We start from the raw sequence: 14494 nt of genomic DNA, 5'->3' as shown, positions 1-14494 counted from the left end.
CCCATGACTACTGTGCCCCAAAGGACCACTGACAGTAGCTACATTACAGAAATTTCGTAAATTCAGAGTGTTTTATATACATTACCTTATCTGACCCTCACAATGATGCTATAGGCTCAGTGCTATTACTATTCCCCATTTAATAGGCAAGAAGACTGAGGCTCATTGAGGTCACATGACTAGCCTGGAGGACACAGCAATTAAGTTTCAGAGGCAAGAATAGGACCCATGTGCTCCTGATACCAAGACCAGCACTGTGTCTTTAACCAAATACACCAGGGATTTTAGCTGGACAGCTGAATCTGCCTTGGCAATCCCAGAAGCATTATGGTTCTTTTAACGAAAATATTTGCCAAAGTAGAAGGAAAGACAGGCATGATGATGCCAGGGCTGTTCAACATAAGCAGCAACTAAGTGCATGGCATTTTTGAAGAGAACAAAAAAGAAAGGAAACCCAGCTGGTCCTCAGATGCTTTCTGCCAAGAGGTGACCTCCCATCTCTCCCCTCAGTTGTTTTCTGGTCTGTATCTGGTAGTTTAGCTGGAGACCCCAACATTAAAATGAGGAAGCCTTTCCTTGTATCCCCAGCACGTAGCACTGTACCTGCATGTAGTAGGTGCTTAATAAATGAAACTTTATTGAGGATTGATTAGTTGATGTCAGCACTGGGAAGTACAATCGCTGAAGTTCTGCTGGTACTGGAAGCTTCCAGGACTCCCACGGCCCCTTGCATTGTTACCTTTCATTCTGTACCTGAGTTAAAATTAATGTTGGTCACTGAGTCTAAATTAACTTTAGTATTTGTGTGTGCACATGCATGTGGGCACACACATACACACATGCACACACACATCATATCCCATGACAGAATTCCCACTGAGCTCCACAACCTACTTATGACATCAGTGAAGTTCCCATAGCCTGAATTCACCTTCCAAAAATCCATCATTCTTTGCTCCAATTAAGCTACTTCCCCGTACAAATTGTTGGGTCTGGCCTAAACTTGCTCCTGGAACTTTTTCTCATTTAACAGGAAATAAGTATGAAACACCTCAATCAGGAATCCTCTGCTTTTGGCCTGGCCTTGGGTGCTGAATACTGGTCCCCTTGATGAGTCGGACCTGATGATCAAGATTCCAACTCAATTCAACAACCAATTATTCAGTACTATGCAGTACACCATGTTAATCACAGAAAATGCAAAGAATAAAATAAAATAATCCGTGATGTCAAGGTCACAGGGGACAGTGCAGGCATGGAGATAAGTAAATGAAAAGGAATTTGAGAAAGGAAAACAATAGGGTTGGAAGCTTTAGCAGAATCTTGTAAGGATAAGAATTTCAAAAGGTAAAGCTGAGGCAAGAATTCATTACAAGCTTGCAAGATGGTATCTGCAAACAGCACATCCCAGATGGAATGTCAAATTCAACATCTAAAGGTAAATCCAGTTTGACTGGAATTAGGTGTGCTTAAAGGCAAGTTTGTGAAATAAGGCTGAAAAGGTCAGATGAAGTCATCCTGACTATGACCTCAAACAGCTAACTTCTATTTTGTCTTAGAGAAATGGAAAACACTGAAATTTTTTGAGCAGAAGGATGACATAATAATACCTGAGCTTTGAAAAGACTCTTTCCACATCAATGAGGAAGGAGGAAAGAAGAGAGTGAAGCTAGAAGCCCCTGACAACCCTCTGCAGGTGAAGAAGACCTGAATGTGGGCCAAGATGCCATGAGAAGAGAAAAGAAGGATGGATTGAAGAGATGCCATTGAGATACAATTGTGAGAAATAACCATCTTACCAAAAACTCCACATGGCCCTCAGTGAATTAGGGAAAGATTTTACCCATCATTGTCTTGCCAGAGAGCATAAGAGCCCAGGTGACCCTTAAGGAGACATGCCCTTTCAGACATTTACAAAGCCTTTTATGACCCATCCTGATTTGCATTTCCCTTCTTGTATTCCATTGACCGGACATTTCAGGGTTCACAGCCTATCCAAAACCACCTAAACCCCACCCCTACATGGGTGTCCACCCCTGCTTACATCTCTCATTGCCATATTTCAATTCCCTCCTCTGTTTTCATCCTCATGCTTTATAATTTATTTAGTAAGGGAAATGCCAAGTCATAAATGCTTTTAAAGAATTTTTTTCAATTGACAAAAGTCGAATCCTGCAGGCCTAAGTTTCCTTCACCATTAGCATAAAAAGAGTCCCATTATCTGAGACTGAGTCTGGTTCAATGGACTGTGTCCTAGGTAAGCCCCACCTGGGCTGCAGTTTTTTTTGATACACAGGAAATTGGCCTTCTTGGAAAAAAGGAATCTACTTTTCAATATGCTGATTAACAGGCCACCAACATCCCCCAGAGCCCCCCAATATAATCAGTTTGCCATCCATATGACTTCTTACATTTCACAAATTATATCTATCATATAATTTCTGTAGAAACAAAATTCAATCATCCTTTACATAATCAAAAAGATGTGGTAATTGAGTGGATCCAGACTTAAGGGAGAAGAAAGAGCCAACAATGTCCCCTGTGTTTAGAAGGAAACATTTATGGACTCCTTTTGGAGAATGTTGTCTTTGAAGTATAAAAATGGACATTGGTGATAGGCATCCAGGTGGAGATGAGTAGCAAGGAAGGTAGGATAAAGTCAGGAGAGGGATTAGGGTGAGAAATGTAAATTTGGGAGTCATCTTCTATCCTGACCTCTGGGACCTCTTTCCAGATTTATGTCTTGGTTGATTCCCTAGATGGCATATTTCTAACGGCTAGTAACTATAGACAGCCCAACCTTTGGCTTCTAGACCCTGGAACCTTACTAATCTAGATGCTAATTGACCCTTGCTCGATCTCCTATTATCTGGATTCCAGACATTTAACTACATTTTCCATAAACCTTTGCTTAGTTTCATGATGGGAATTGAGCCCAAGTCTCCTAAATACAAGCATAGACCTTCACCTTGGGAGATGATTAGGTACTTAGGAGCAAATCAAACATCCTGATTATGGAGGGAAGATTAAAAAGAAAGAAAAAGAATTAGGTTAGAGAGTCCCCATCTATTGGGGGATGACTGAACAAATTACGGCATATGAATAAAATGGAAGATTCCTCAAGAAATGATGAAAGGGATGGTTTCAAGGAAACCTGGGAAGATTTGTATGAACTGGTGCAGAGTGAAGTGAGCAGAACCAGGAGAATGGTGTATGCAAAGACAAAGCCTAACAGGAACCTGGAGAGACTTACGAACTTGGATCCCAGAAGACAAAAGTTTAAGTATGCCACACAAATACTAAGAGAAAGGCAATAAGACAAACATTTTGAGAAATGGCCACTGAAGGAATTTGTTTTGCTATTTGATTTTTTTTCCAAATTATTGTTTGTTGGGAAGAAGAGGGGCCTAGGGAGAGCTAGATATTTAAAAAGAAAAGCAAGAGGTACATAATTAATATTTATAATTTTATGTACACTCCTTGAGGTCTAGTCTACTATGGCATATAGAAATTCCATTTCATTTGATGTTGTCTGGAATTGTTTTAAAGAGAAAAGAAGAAAATCCATCCGTACTCAGTTTCTCTTCTTCCTATTCTCTCCCTCTCTTCTAACCCCTCTGAAACTTGGCTTCTACCTTCAGCATTCTAATGAAATTGCCCTTTCCAAACTCAGCAATGATCTCTAACCTGCCAAAGCCTCCTGGCCTTTACTCAGTGCTCATCCTTCTTGACGTCTCTCCAGAACTTAATGCTGTCATCACCTGTTCCTGGATGCTCTCTCCTGTAGAGTTTTCATGAATCATTCTGTTCTGGATGTCCCTCCACCTGTCCAGTCCTCCTCAGTCTCCTTTGCTGGTGCTTCATCTCTGTAAAACCTGGAAATTCTTGGTTTCCTTTGGGGTTCTCTCCTCTTCCCTCTTTGAGTTTCTCTGGATACTGACTCACTTGATCATATCAGTCCCAATGGGTTTAATAATTGTTTCTGGACAGATAATTCCCAGATCCTATATCCAGTCCCAGTTTCAACTGAGCTGCAGCTACTTGTCACCAATTGCCTTTTGGATATCTCAAACTCAGTATCCCCTAAACATCTGAAACGTGACTTGTCCAAAATAGAACACATTGTCCCCACCCCAAAACAAAATCTATCCTCTTCTGAACTTCCCTATTACTGAACCATCATCCTGCCAGTCACCAGCTTGCCATTTCCATGACATCCTCAATTTTTCATTCTCAAGCACCCTACTAATAAAATCCATTTCCAAATCTTGCTGTTTCTACTCTCAAAATCTCTCTAGCATAATCTCCTTCTTTCCCTGCCTCCAGTCTCTTCTGCATTCAATATACCTTCTACTGCTAACAAATTTTCATAAATTTAGTAAACTTCCCAAGCACATACTTTCCTGACCATGTCCTTTCCCCTGCTCAACAACCTTCAGCTGTCCCCTATTACTACAGGATCAAGTATACAGGCTTTTGGCATATAAAACTCTTCACAACCTGACCTTCCTCCTTTCTAGTCTTTTTACACTTTACTGCCCTCCACACAATCTCATTCAATAATGGGGTAGGGGCAGGAGGTTTGAGGGGAAGCGAAAAGAAGGGAATAAACATAGCCTACTGTAACAAGATGCATTTTCTTTAATTAACACACACACATACAGTTCTGTCAGTAAAATATTCTCATGTTTGCACTGCAAGTTCAATGTCAAATGTTAGGGTAGTTTCAGTGTTCACCAAAAATACATAAATTCATAATGATTTCTCTGGATTCTAGGAGTTTATGTCTCTCACTCTGATATGGTCATTTAAGAACTTCAGGTACTGTTAAAGGGGCTACCACTTCTCTTAACTGTAAGAGACTAAAACCTGGCGTTTGCTTCCTTTGCTTAATATTGGCAGCAGAATGACATTACTGTTCAAAATTAAACATGGTGACCAAATTACTCTTTGAGCTTCCATACTTATTCACAAACTAGGCTGGCTCAAAAATCTCCACACAATCTCTAAAACAGCTTTCTTGATCTTGCTGTTCCTTTCCCACAACATGCCATCAACCATATTTATGTCTTTGCACAGACTTGTCCCCATTTGTAGAATGTTCTCCCTTGCCTCCTCTGCTTCTCAGAGTCCCTTGATTGCTAGAAGATTGAGCCCAAATGCCACCTTCTTCAGGAGGCCTCCTCCATCCTCACTCTCCCAGTCCTCTATTGAGGAGGCTAGATTCTTCCCCTTTGACTATCTTCCATCTTCTGTGAACATAGTAGTTTGCATTTTGTCTCCCCCTTCTGATTATACACTTCATAAGAGCATGGACTGTTGCTGCCTTTCTTTCCTTCCCTGGTGCATAGCATTGAGACCCTAACCTATTAAGCAATTAATAATTTCATGTTGACTGACTGCCTGTGATTCAAGGTTATTGTTTAAAATGTGCAGTTGGTATAGCCCTGTTCAGGTCAATAAATCCAGAATCCAACAAAGAGTGTCGATTGTTGTTCAGTCTTTTGATCATGTCCAACTCTCCCTGACTCTATTTGGGGTTTTATTGTCAATGATACTGGAGTGATCTGCCATTTTCTTCTCTAGTTAATTTTACAGATAAGGAAACTAAGGCAAACAGTGAAGTGACTTGCCCAGGGTCACCGAGTTATTGTCTGAAACCAGATTTGAGTTCTGATCTTTTTGACTTCAGGCCCCACGCTCTATGCAATGAACCACCCAGCTGCCCCTGGTATCAACTTTAGTGATACTCAAGACCACAAAGGTCATCTGCCATCAAATATAATCTACACCTCGAACATTTCCACAATCCAACAAGTTGGTGCTCAATGCCTATTATGGCAGAACAAGCTCCTAGGCAAAAGCTATCTGAAGACAAAAGTTAATCAGCTCTTGCCCTTAAGGAACTAAAAGGCTTTATGAGGAGGAAATGATATATGCAAAGCAAAGTGTGAATGGGGGCATTTGTGGAGGGAAAGAGCACAAGTAATGAAGGGGATTGTGAAAGGCTTCCTCTGGTAGCTAAGAGATAGGCAGATAAAGTAGATGGATGGATGGATGGATAGATAGATAAATAGACACACAGACAGAAAGAAAAATAGACAAACTAGCGGGCAGACAGAAAGACATACAAATGAACAGAGCGAACATTTATTAATTGCTTACTGTATTTCAGACCCTATGCTAAGCACCAGGGATGTAATTGAAAGCAATCAAGATAATTCCTGCCTTCAAGGAGCTTACCATTCTAAAGAGGAAAGAAAACATATAAAAGGTAGCTACAAAAGGGAAGACTATAAAGAAGAGGGAAGGTATGTTTAGCAGCATGATTGGACAAGATAACAAAACTATTCATAATGATATAACTACACACACACACACACATGAAAGCACATACACACTTTAACAATGTAGGTGATCCCTCCTGCAGAGTACTGGAACAATGGGGGGTGGGTTGAGAGTAGCCTCAGGTGCAATTGAAGGACACTCAATAAAAATAAAGGTCAGTGGAATCATAAGGAAAGAAGAGAAGTAAAGAAAATTTTGAAGAACCTTTTGTACATGTTTTATCTATAGTGTAACAGAGTTGAAGTCATGATAATCACATTATTTTCCAAATAATCACACAAAATGCAAGTTATAACTGATCAGGGGTCATGTCCACCAACAGGTCTTACAAGTGTTGGCAGGTGAGTGAGTTGCACATTGTCAGGAAGTCCAGCATGTATCATCAGGAATATGTGAATGTAATGATTTATTTACAATATACTATTGGTTACATGATGCAATATTGTGTCATCAAAATATGAATGGAGGAAAAACCTGCAAATTTACAACAAATTATTGAATTTAATATGTATCATTTTTTAGAAAGTATTTCATATGTTTTGAAATGATGCAAATTTGAAAAAACCATTAAAGGTAGGCAATGAGTATGTCCTTTTGAAAGGTGATGGGAGGCTAAGTAAGTTTGTGAACCTCTGCACTACACTGTCTGTTTTAGGAATTTCAAGTGAGATCACCTGGAAATATTAAATTTTTTTTAAAAAGAAAATAATTTAACAGTGGCAAACATGAGAGCCTCAGGTCCCTGGGAAAATGTTCTCATCTTCCTCCCCAGAAGCATCTCATTTTAACTGTCAGAGCCAACCAAATTCTCTACTTACCAGTTGAATGTGAGCCCTGATGAGAGCCCAAACCATCATCAGTTTCCATGGTTGTTTGATGTTCTCCGAGAGAGGAGTGTACACAAAGTAGGCAAGAAGGGCACAAGAAATCAGCAGGTAGAGATTTCTTTCCCATGCTGTTGCTGCTGCTGTTGCTGCTGCTGCTACTGTTGCTGTTCCTTCTTCTCTTTCAACTTCATCTCCTCTTCCTCCTCCTCTTCCTCTTCCTCCTCCTCCCTGACACTTCCCCTATTGGGCAGGCAAGGCTACTAGTTTGTGTCCTGCCCAGGAAGATTATATGTCCTGTCCCCAGGCAAAATCCAAGATCTGCTGTGAGATTAACAAAGAGAGGAGAGAATTGTCCAAGACTCCTAGCAGAGAAGTCTCCCCATCAAAAGCCCAACTGCCCAGCATGCCAGTGGGTCCTCAGAATACTGAAACCCTGCCTAGCTCTGGATCATGCAGCCCTCCCCCTGGCTCTTTTGGGTCCAGTTTGGAACAAGCACAATTGGAGCCAACCCAGCACAAGACACTCACTGAGAATGCACAGTGTGCAGAGGGTTGCATGGAAACCAGGTGGGAGGCCTGGCCTGGGGACCAAAGAGCTTCAGATAACCTGAGGAGAGGGCAATTAGAGAGTTCCAGAATCTCAGAACTGGAAAGAGGCTTAGAAAGGCTGTTGGTGCAATCTGGGGCTGGCCAGAAATCTCCCCTAGAATGTTCCTGAGAGAAGCCTAAAGACCTCTGCTCCTGGGGACCCACAGCCTGCCTCCTGCGGCAGGGGGAGGGCAGACACGTTAGGGAACTTTTTCCAGGACCAGGCTGCAGTCTGCTTGTCTGATCTGCCTACCTTAATAAGAGTCAGCAGAGTTACCTAACATTTCTGTAGGGCTTTAAGATTTGCAAAGCACTTGCCATATAATATTTCATTTGCTGTTCACAACAGCTTTGGGGGGTGGGGATGAGATCAGCTTAGGTGCTCCTACGTCCTCATTCTGAGACAGAATTCAATGATTTGCCTAGGATCACCCAGCTAGGAAGGCTCTGAGGCCAAATTCAAACTTCCTGACTCCAGATATATTCTGTAAAAATCATGATAAGAGTAGCTGACATTTATAAAGTGTTTTATGATTGATAAAATGTGCTCTATATACTGACTCTTGTGATCCTCATGAAAGCCCACTGAGGCAGGTGCTCTATAAAATAGTCTCCCTTTTTCAGTTGAGATGAGATTCTAAGAAGGTAAATTGGCCTGTGCCATGGAGGGGTGGTGGGATTCAAACCCAGACCTTTCCTGACTCCAAGGCCCTTGTTCATTCTTCTATAAGCGGTAACTTCTGCATACTGTGCCCTTCTCAATTGAGCCTCAAAGCTTATGTATCAAAATCTCAATGTGTCTGCTCTCTCAGCAATGTGGGCACTATCTCCAGTGGTTCATGTGGCAATCTGTTGCAGGTTTATCACCGTCTATGACCCTGAGATAGGAGCTTTGTCCATCTCATTGGGTGACTGACACGGACTCTTGGGTCATAATATTAATGAACAGGGCAGTCAAGCTGTTCCAGGGGACATTAATGAGTATTATAGTCTGCAAGCTTAAGGGCCAGACTAGCAATGGAGAAGAAAACTGTGAGCCAGGCACTGAAAGCCCTGGGAAGAGAGAGGGGATCAGGGTTATACAGAAGACTACAGTGCATCTCAAGGGACAGAAGACTGTAGAGTGTGAGAGGCACAGAAAGGCATCTGCAAATATCATGGGGGAGCAAAGGGCAGGCCAATGGCCAATCTTGGCCTCCGTGTTGAGAACGAGTAATTCACCCTGGAGAGGGCAACCAGGAATAAGCATGGTACTTGTATTCTGAGTGATACAAACAAAAGTCACATGAGCTCCAAGGAAGAAACCTGTGACCGATGACTTATTGGACCCCTATTTTATTAGTCAGGATTAATCAGTTTGATATGATTCCGTAGGAGTGCCGATCCGAAGCTGGTAGTAAGCCTCAGAGCTGTGAACTGCAAATTGTAAATGCACTCGCTCAATCACAGGAAGCTAACCAGAAGACCTCCAACCTTGTTTTTACTTGTTATGGCGGCCAATCCCAGTGTTCCAGAGGCAACTCAACTACATGAAAAGAACTCCAGCTATTCTTCTTGTTGCCCCTCCATCTCTAGTCATCTCTCTATTGCCCAACCATAAGCACAGGCTGCCAGTTTATGGTCTGCCCTTCTACCAGCCTGGCAACCCATGTTGATGTTTGGAATCAATTCTTCAGCCCAACCCCATAAATCTGCTTATTGGCTTGGGTAGCACCACCCACAAGGTCAAGATGTTTCTCTTAAAGTCTGCTCACTAACCTGCTTTTCAGCCAATGGGGTTCTGCATTTTGAGTCTGCCTCACCTGTATTGTCCAGGTAGCGAGCATAATAAAATTAAGGCCCTGGAGGAAGTGGTCTTCTCAGATAGTGAGGAACACCTGAGGTCTATTTCATTGGAGGGGGCAATGGACCCTTTAATAAAGTGCCATTGGCTCAGAGCCCTGCCTCAGTGGCTTTTCTTGCAGATTGGGTAATTATATCGCCATAGACCTTGGTTGTGGGGGTGTGGGAAGGCTCAAAGGTAGAGGGGACTTTGACCTGGGTCTTTAGCATAGGGGTCTTTCAGGGGTATAAACAAATACAGATGAGAGAGCTGGCGTGTTCCAGGGGTAAGAAACAGCAGGAGAGGCTGAGTGCGATTTGGGGAAAAGCAGGGCAGCTGGTCTGGAAGCTACAAAAGGGCTTCAGAGAAGGCTGGGAAAGCAATAACTTGTAGCCAAATTTCAGAAGGCCTTGAACGTCAGGCTCCGGTTTGATTCATTAGGCAGCAGGAAGCTATTCAAGGTTTCTGAGCAAGAGAATGCATTGACGAAGGCATTGGGAGCCTTACTCTGCCAGCTGTGGAGAATGGATTAGAAGAGAGATCGGCAAAGGACAGCGAGTTAGGATGTTGTAACAGTCCTGGCAAGAAAATCAGAATTTATGTTGCACCTACTATTTGCCAGGAATTGGGCTAAGAACTCCTTACAAGTGCTTTCTCTAACCCATAAACACTCCAGGGGGATGTGCTATGACTACCCCCAATTTGCAGTTCAGAAAACTGAGGCATAGAGAGATTTCAATGTGACTTGCCCAGGGTCACACAACTAGTATATATCTGAGGCTGGATTAGAACTCACATCTTCTTGAGTCCAAACCCAGGGCCCCATCCCCAGAACCACCAGCGGCCCGTAATAAGGGCTTGAATTTGATCAGGGTTCCTAACATGAGCCCCAAAGACCCTGCTCCTCTCCACCCCACCCCCACTCCCAGGCTTCCATGGGCAGATTTCAAGATCTTTATGGACTGGGGCTGCATAAATAAGGGAATGACTGTATTTCATTATAATCAGTATCCTTTGTAATCCCATGTGCTTTATTTCATGCATTTCAGACAAGCTTCAGACAAAAATTAGACAAATGGCATAGCAGACGAATATTGGATTGGGACTTTGAAACCTTGGCTTCTAATCTGCCGCTTACAAGGTATAAAATCTTGCATAGGACACAACCCCAATAAGCTTCACTCTTAACAATGACAAGTGGCTTGTCATATTCTAGACCTACAGCCAGGAAGTCCTGCTCACTAGCTGGGTGACCATGGGCAAGTCACTTAACCACTGCTTGCCTCAGTTTCCCCAACTGTATAATGGGGAATAACAATTGTAGTTGGCTCCCTGAATTGTCGTGGGGATCAATCTTGTAAAGTGTGTGATAATGGTGGTTGTTGAGTCTTTTTAGTTGCTTCTGACTCTTCTTCACCCTGTTTCGTGTTTCCTTGACAAAGATATTGGAGTGGTTTGCCATTTCCTTCTCCAGCTCATTTTACAGTGAGAAAGCTCATTATGTGTGTGTAATAATACACATATGTATGTGTAGAGTTGATATTACATTGCAATCTGGGAAGAAGACCAGGAGGGGAAGGAAATTTAAAACTCGAAATCTTACAGAAGTTAATGTTGAAAACTAAAAATAATTCAGAAAAAAGAGGTACCATCAGACAGAATTGAAAAGTAATAATACACAGGGTGAAAATAGCTCCAGACAAAAGAAAGCTCCTAGTGAAGCAGAAAGCAGAAGAAATGAGGCTAAATTCCCATTTTAGCAACTCTGCCTGCGTGCTAAAGGAATCATCTGTCCATGCCTCTGGTTACACAAATCAGTGCTAACAGCATCCTGCCGCTTCTTCTTTGGCAGGAGAAGGATGAGATTAAGGGAGGAAATGACACACAAGGGGGAATGAAATTAAGACTTCTGAAGGAAAAATCTGGAGAAATCGTCGAAGTAATTCAGGGCCTCTTTAAGTCAGAAAGCTCAATAACCTCCTGAGAAATGACCAAGTGACCACTGGATCTTACAGGGGCCTCACAGCTCTCAGAGAGATTTGCATTCAAAGGCTGAAAGGCCAAGCTCTGGGGAAGAGAGATTCAGCCTATTGCTGGGATGAAGCCAAGCAACTGTTGGACTGTCCCTCCCATAGGCCAATATAACCTTTGCCACAGAGACATGGAGAGTGACTTGGAACAACCTTTGTCTTGATTAACTCAGAACCCCCAGGTAGAATAAATGCTAGTCAAGGTGAATTGATTAAAGGTCTACCAAGGACAGGCATTGTATGAAGGAAATGGAAAAGATTCTGATATCAGTCCCAGTCTCAAGGACCATGCTTTCTAATGGGGGGGGGGGGGGGGGGTGACATGTGCAAGCAATTATGCACTTAAAGTGCTTTGTGGATAGGAGCTCTTGTCATATGGGCACATTTGACTTCCTCTTATTGACCTGGAGGTCAGTTTCCTTGTTGGTTAAATGAAGGGATTAGATCAGATGATTTCTGAAGCCCCTCCTACTTTTCCTTCTTATGAGATGACATGGGGACAAGAAAGACTGAATTCAGACTGTGAAGAAGGAAAGGAGTCAATCAGTCAGTAAGCATTTGTTGAATACCAGCCATGGTCCAAGCACCATGCCAAGTACCGGCGATAGAAAGACACACCCCCCACAATGACCCAAAAAGGTATCTCTTCTCTCAAGAAGCTCAGTCTACCAAAGGAGACAATTATTTCTCACAAGCTATATGAAGAGAAGTTGGAGATAATCAACAGAGGGAAAGTACTAGAATTAAGGATTGGGAAAGATTTCCTGCAGAATATGGAATTTGGAGAAAGGCAGGAATTGGTGATGAGGAGGGAAGGCATTCCAGGCCTGGGTTCTGCCAGGGAAAACACTCAAGGATTTAGATTGAGAAAAGGCCTTTGGATTTGGTGATAAGTGATCCCTAGTGAACTTGGAGAGAACAGTTTCAGTTGGATGACTAGGTCAGAAGCCAGACTGTAGAGAGTTCAGAAGAGAGGGAGAGGAGAAAAAGCAGAGACTCCCATTGGAGACTTCTCGATGGGTTTAGCCAGAAATTAAAGGCCAGATATAGGACAATAGATGGAACCACAGTTCCACAATGAAAACAACACGTACACATATATACACGCACAGAGAAGCTGAGAAAGGTCTTATAAATTACTCCTACTTGTCTATGGACACTCAGAGAGCTGGTTCTTATTCTTTCGCGGTTTATTCTCTTTATGTCTGTGACCCTTTAATTCTCAAGGGTAGAAATCTATTCTCTAGTGGTGATATCACCCCCCCCCCCCACCACCACCACCACATTCCTTGTTTGTCATGCAGATCAACTTGGGAGGAAAAGTTTTAAGGGACCAGATGAAATGGTGAATCTGGTGACATTTGTTAAACTTCCTATCAGGCAGCGAAATTACTAACCTCTTATACCTACATATGAACTCAAGCAGAAATATCTAGCTGAAACTTTACCTCCTTTCTTCTAGACAAATTAACCATCTTCCAAGGCAATTCTAGAAAGTACCATTAGACAGCCCAGTAGAGTAGGTCTCAAACATTTTGATCTTAGGACCCCTTTATACTCTTGAAAATTATTGAGGAACCCCCAAAGAGCTTTTATTTATATGGATTTTATAGTTGTCGCTAGTTACCATATTAGAAATCAAAATACCTTAATATTATAAAAATAGTTTTAATCTCAGAGGCCTCCTAAAAATATCACAAGGACTCTCAGCTATCCTCAGAACACATCTTGAGAACTATTGGCTCAGTATATGGTTCTATGTGTATTCTAAAAAGACTGGAAAGATACGGTGGGTCTACACACACCTGCCCTAGATTCTCCTCTGAGCTACAGCCCTGAATCACCAACTGTCTACTGACTATTTCCCAGGACTTTAGTCATAGGCATCTCAAACCCAAAATATAAAAACCAGACTCCCTTCTGTCTCTAATGAGGGCACTCCCACCCCTGTAGTCACTCAGCTTTACAACCTTGGAGCTATTCTTGATTATTTACTCTCCCTAACACCCATTATCTAATCATTTCCAAGTCTCATGATTCTAGCTCCTCAGCATCTCTCCCATCCATCCTCTTCTTTCCACTCATGAGGTCAAATTCGAGTTCATGCCCATATCATCTCCAACCCAGAATATTTCAGTGGTTTCCTCATTGATGTCCCTGCTTCCAGTTTCTCCCAAAGCTATACTGCCTATACTTACCAAAGTGATATCTATTCCTAAAGCAGGGGACTGATCATATTAACTCCCCTCCCCACCTCTCTCATACCAACTCCACTGCTCCCATCCCCACCCCTGCTCTCAAAGCTCTAGCACTCATTTATTGCTTTTGTTTCAAATACAAAATATAGTTTGTCCTTGGCTCTTCACAATCTGGGCCCTGCCAGTCTGGCCAGGATTGGGTTGTATATCCTGGTTTGTGTTTTTGATTGACATTTTGTCAATTCTCTTATCTTGTTGTGTTTGCAACCCATTCAACTAAGAAAATTCCTTTATCATACTATGGTTAAACATACATGGACATTATAAATTTGAAGGACACAGACATGCTGAATTGGGATTGTTCTAAAACATGCATAAGGCTGGTTATTCTTTTATCAGAGAGTCAGAATTCACATTCTGGCTCCACATAGATACATGTTTCACTAGCTTCAGCTAGCTTTAAGGGAATAAACGATATGAATTTATATGCCCCCTAGCCTGTTTGCCTCTTTTAACCAAACTTTCAGGTCAATAGTATACAATGCCCCTCACTCTGAACTTCTGAAACATTCCTGCTTTAGATATATCCATACTTATACCTCTATATCTATCTAATCTAATCTATCTATCTATCTATCTATCTATCTATCTATCTATCTATCTATCTATCTATCTATCTAT

This window comes from Petaurus breviceps, unplaced genomic scaffold (genome assembly GCF_028583685.1).
Source record: "Petaurus breviceps papuanus isolate PSGF00001 unplaced genomic scaffold, PetGlider_PUasm1.0 173, whole genome shotgun sequence".
NCBI classification, from domain to species: Eukaryota; Metazoa; Chordata; class Mammalia; order Diprotodontia; family Petauridae; genus Petaurus; species Petaurus breviceps.
The sequence above is the reverse complement of the archived record's forward strand: the minus strand, read 5'-3'. Positions refer to the sequence as shown.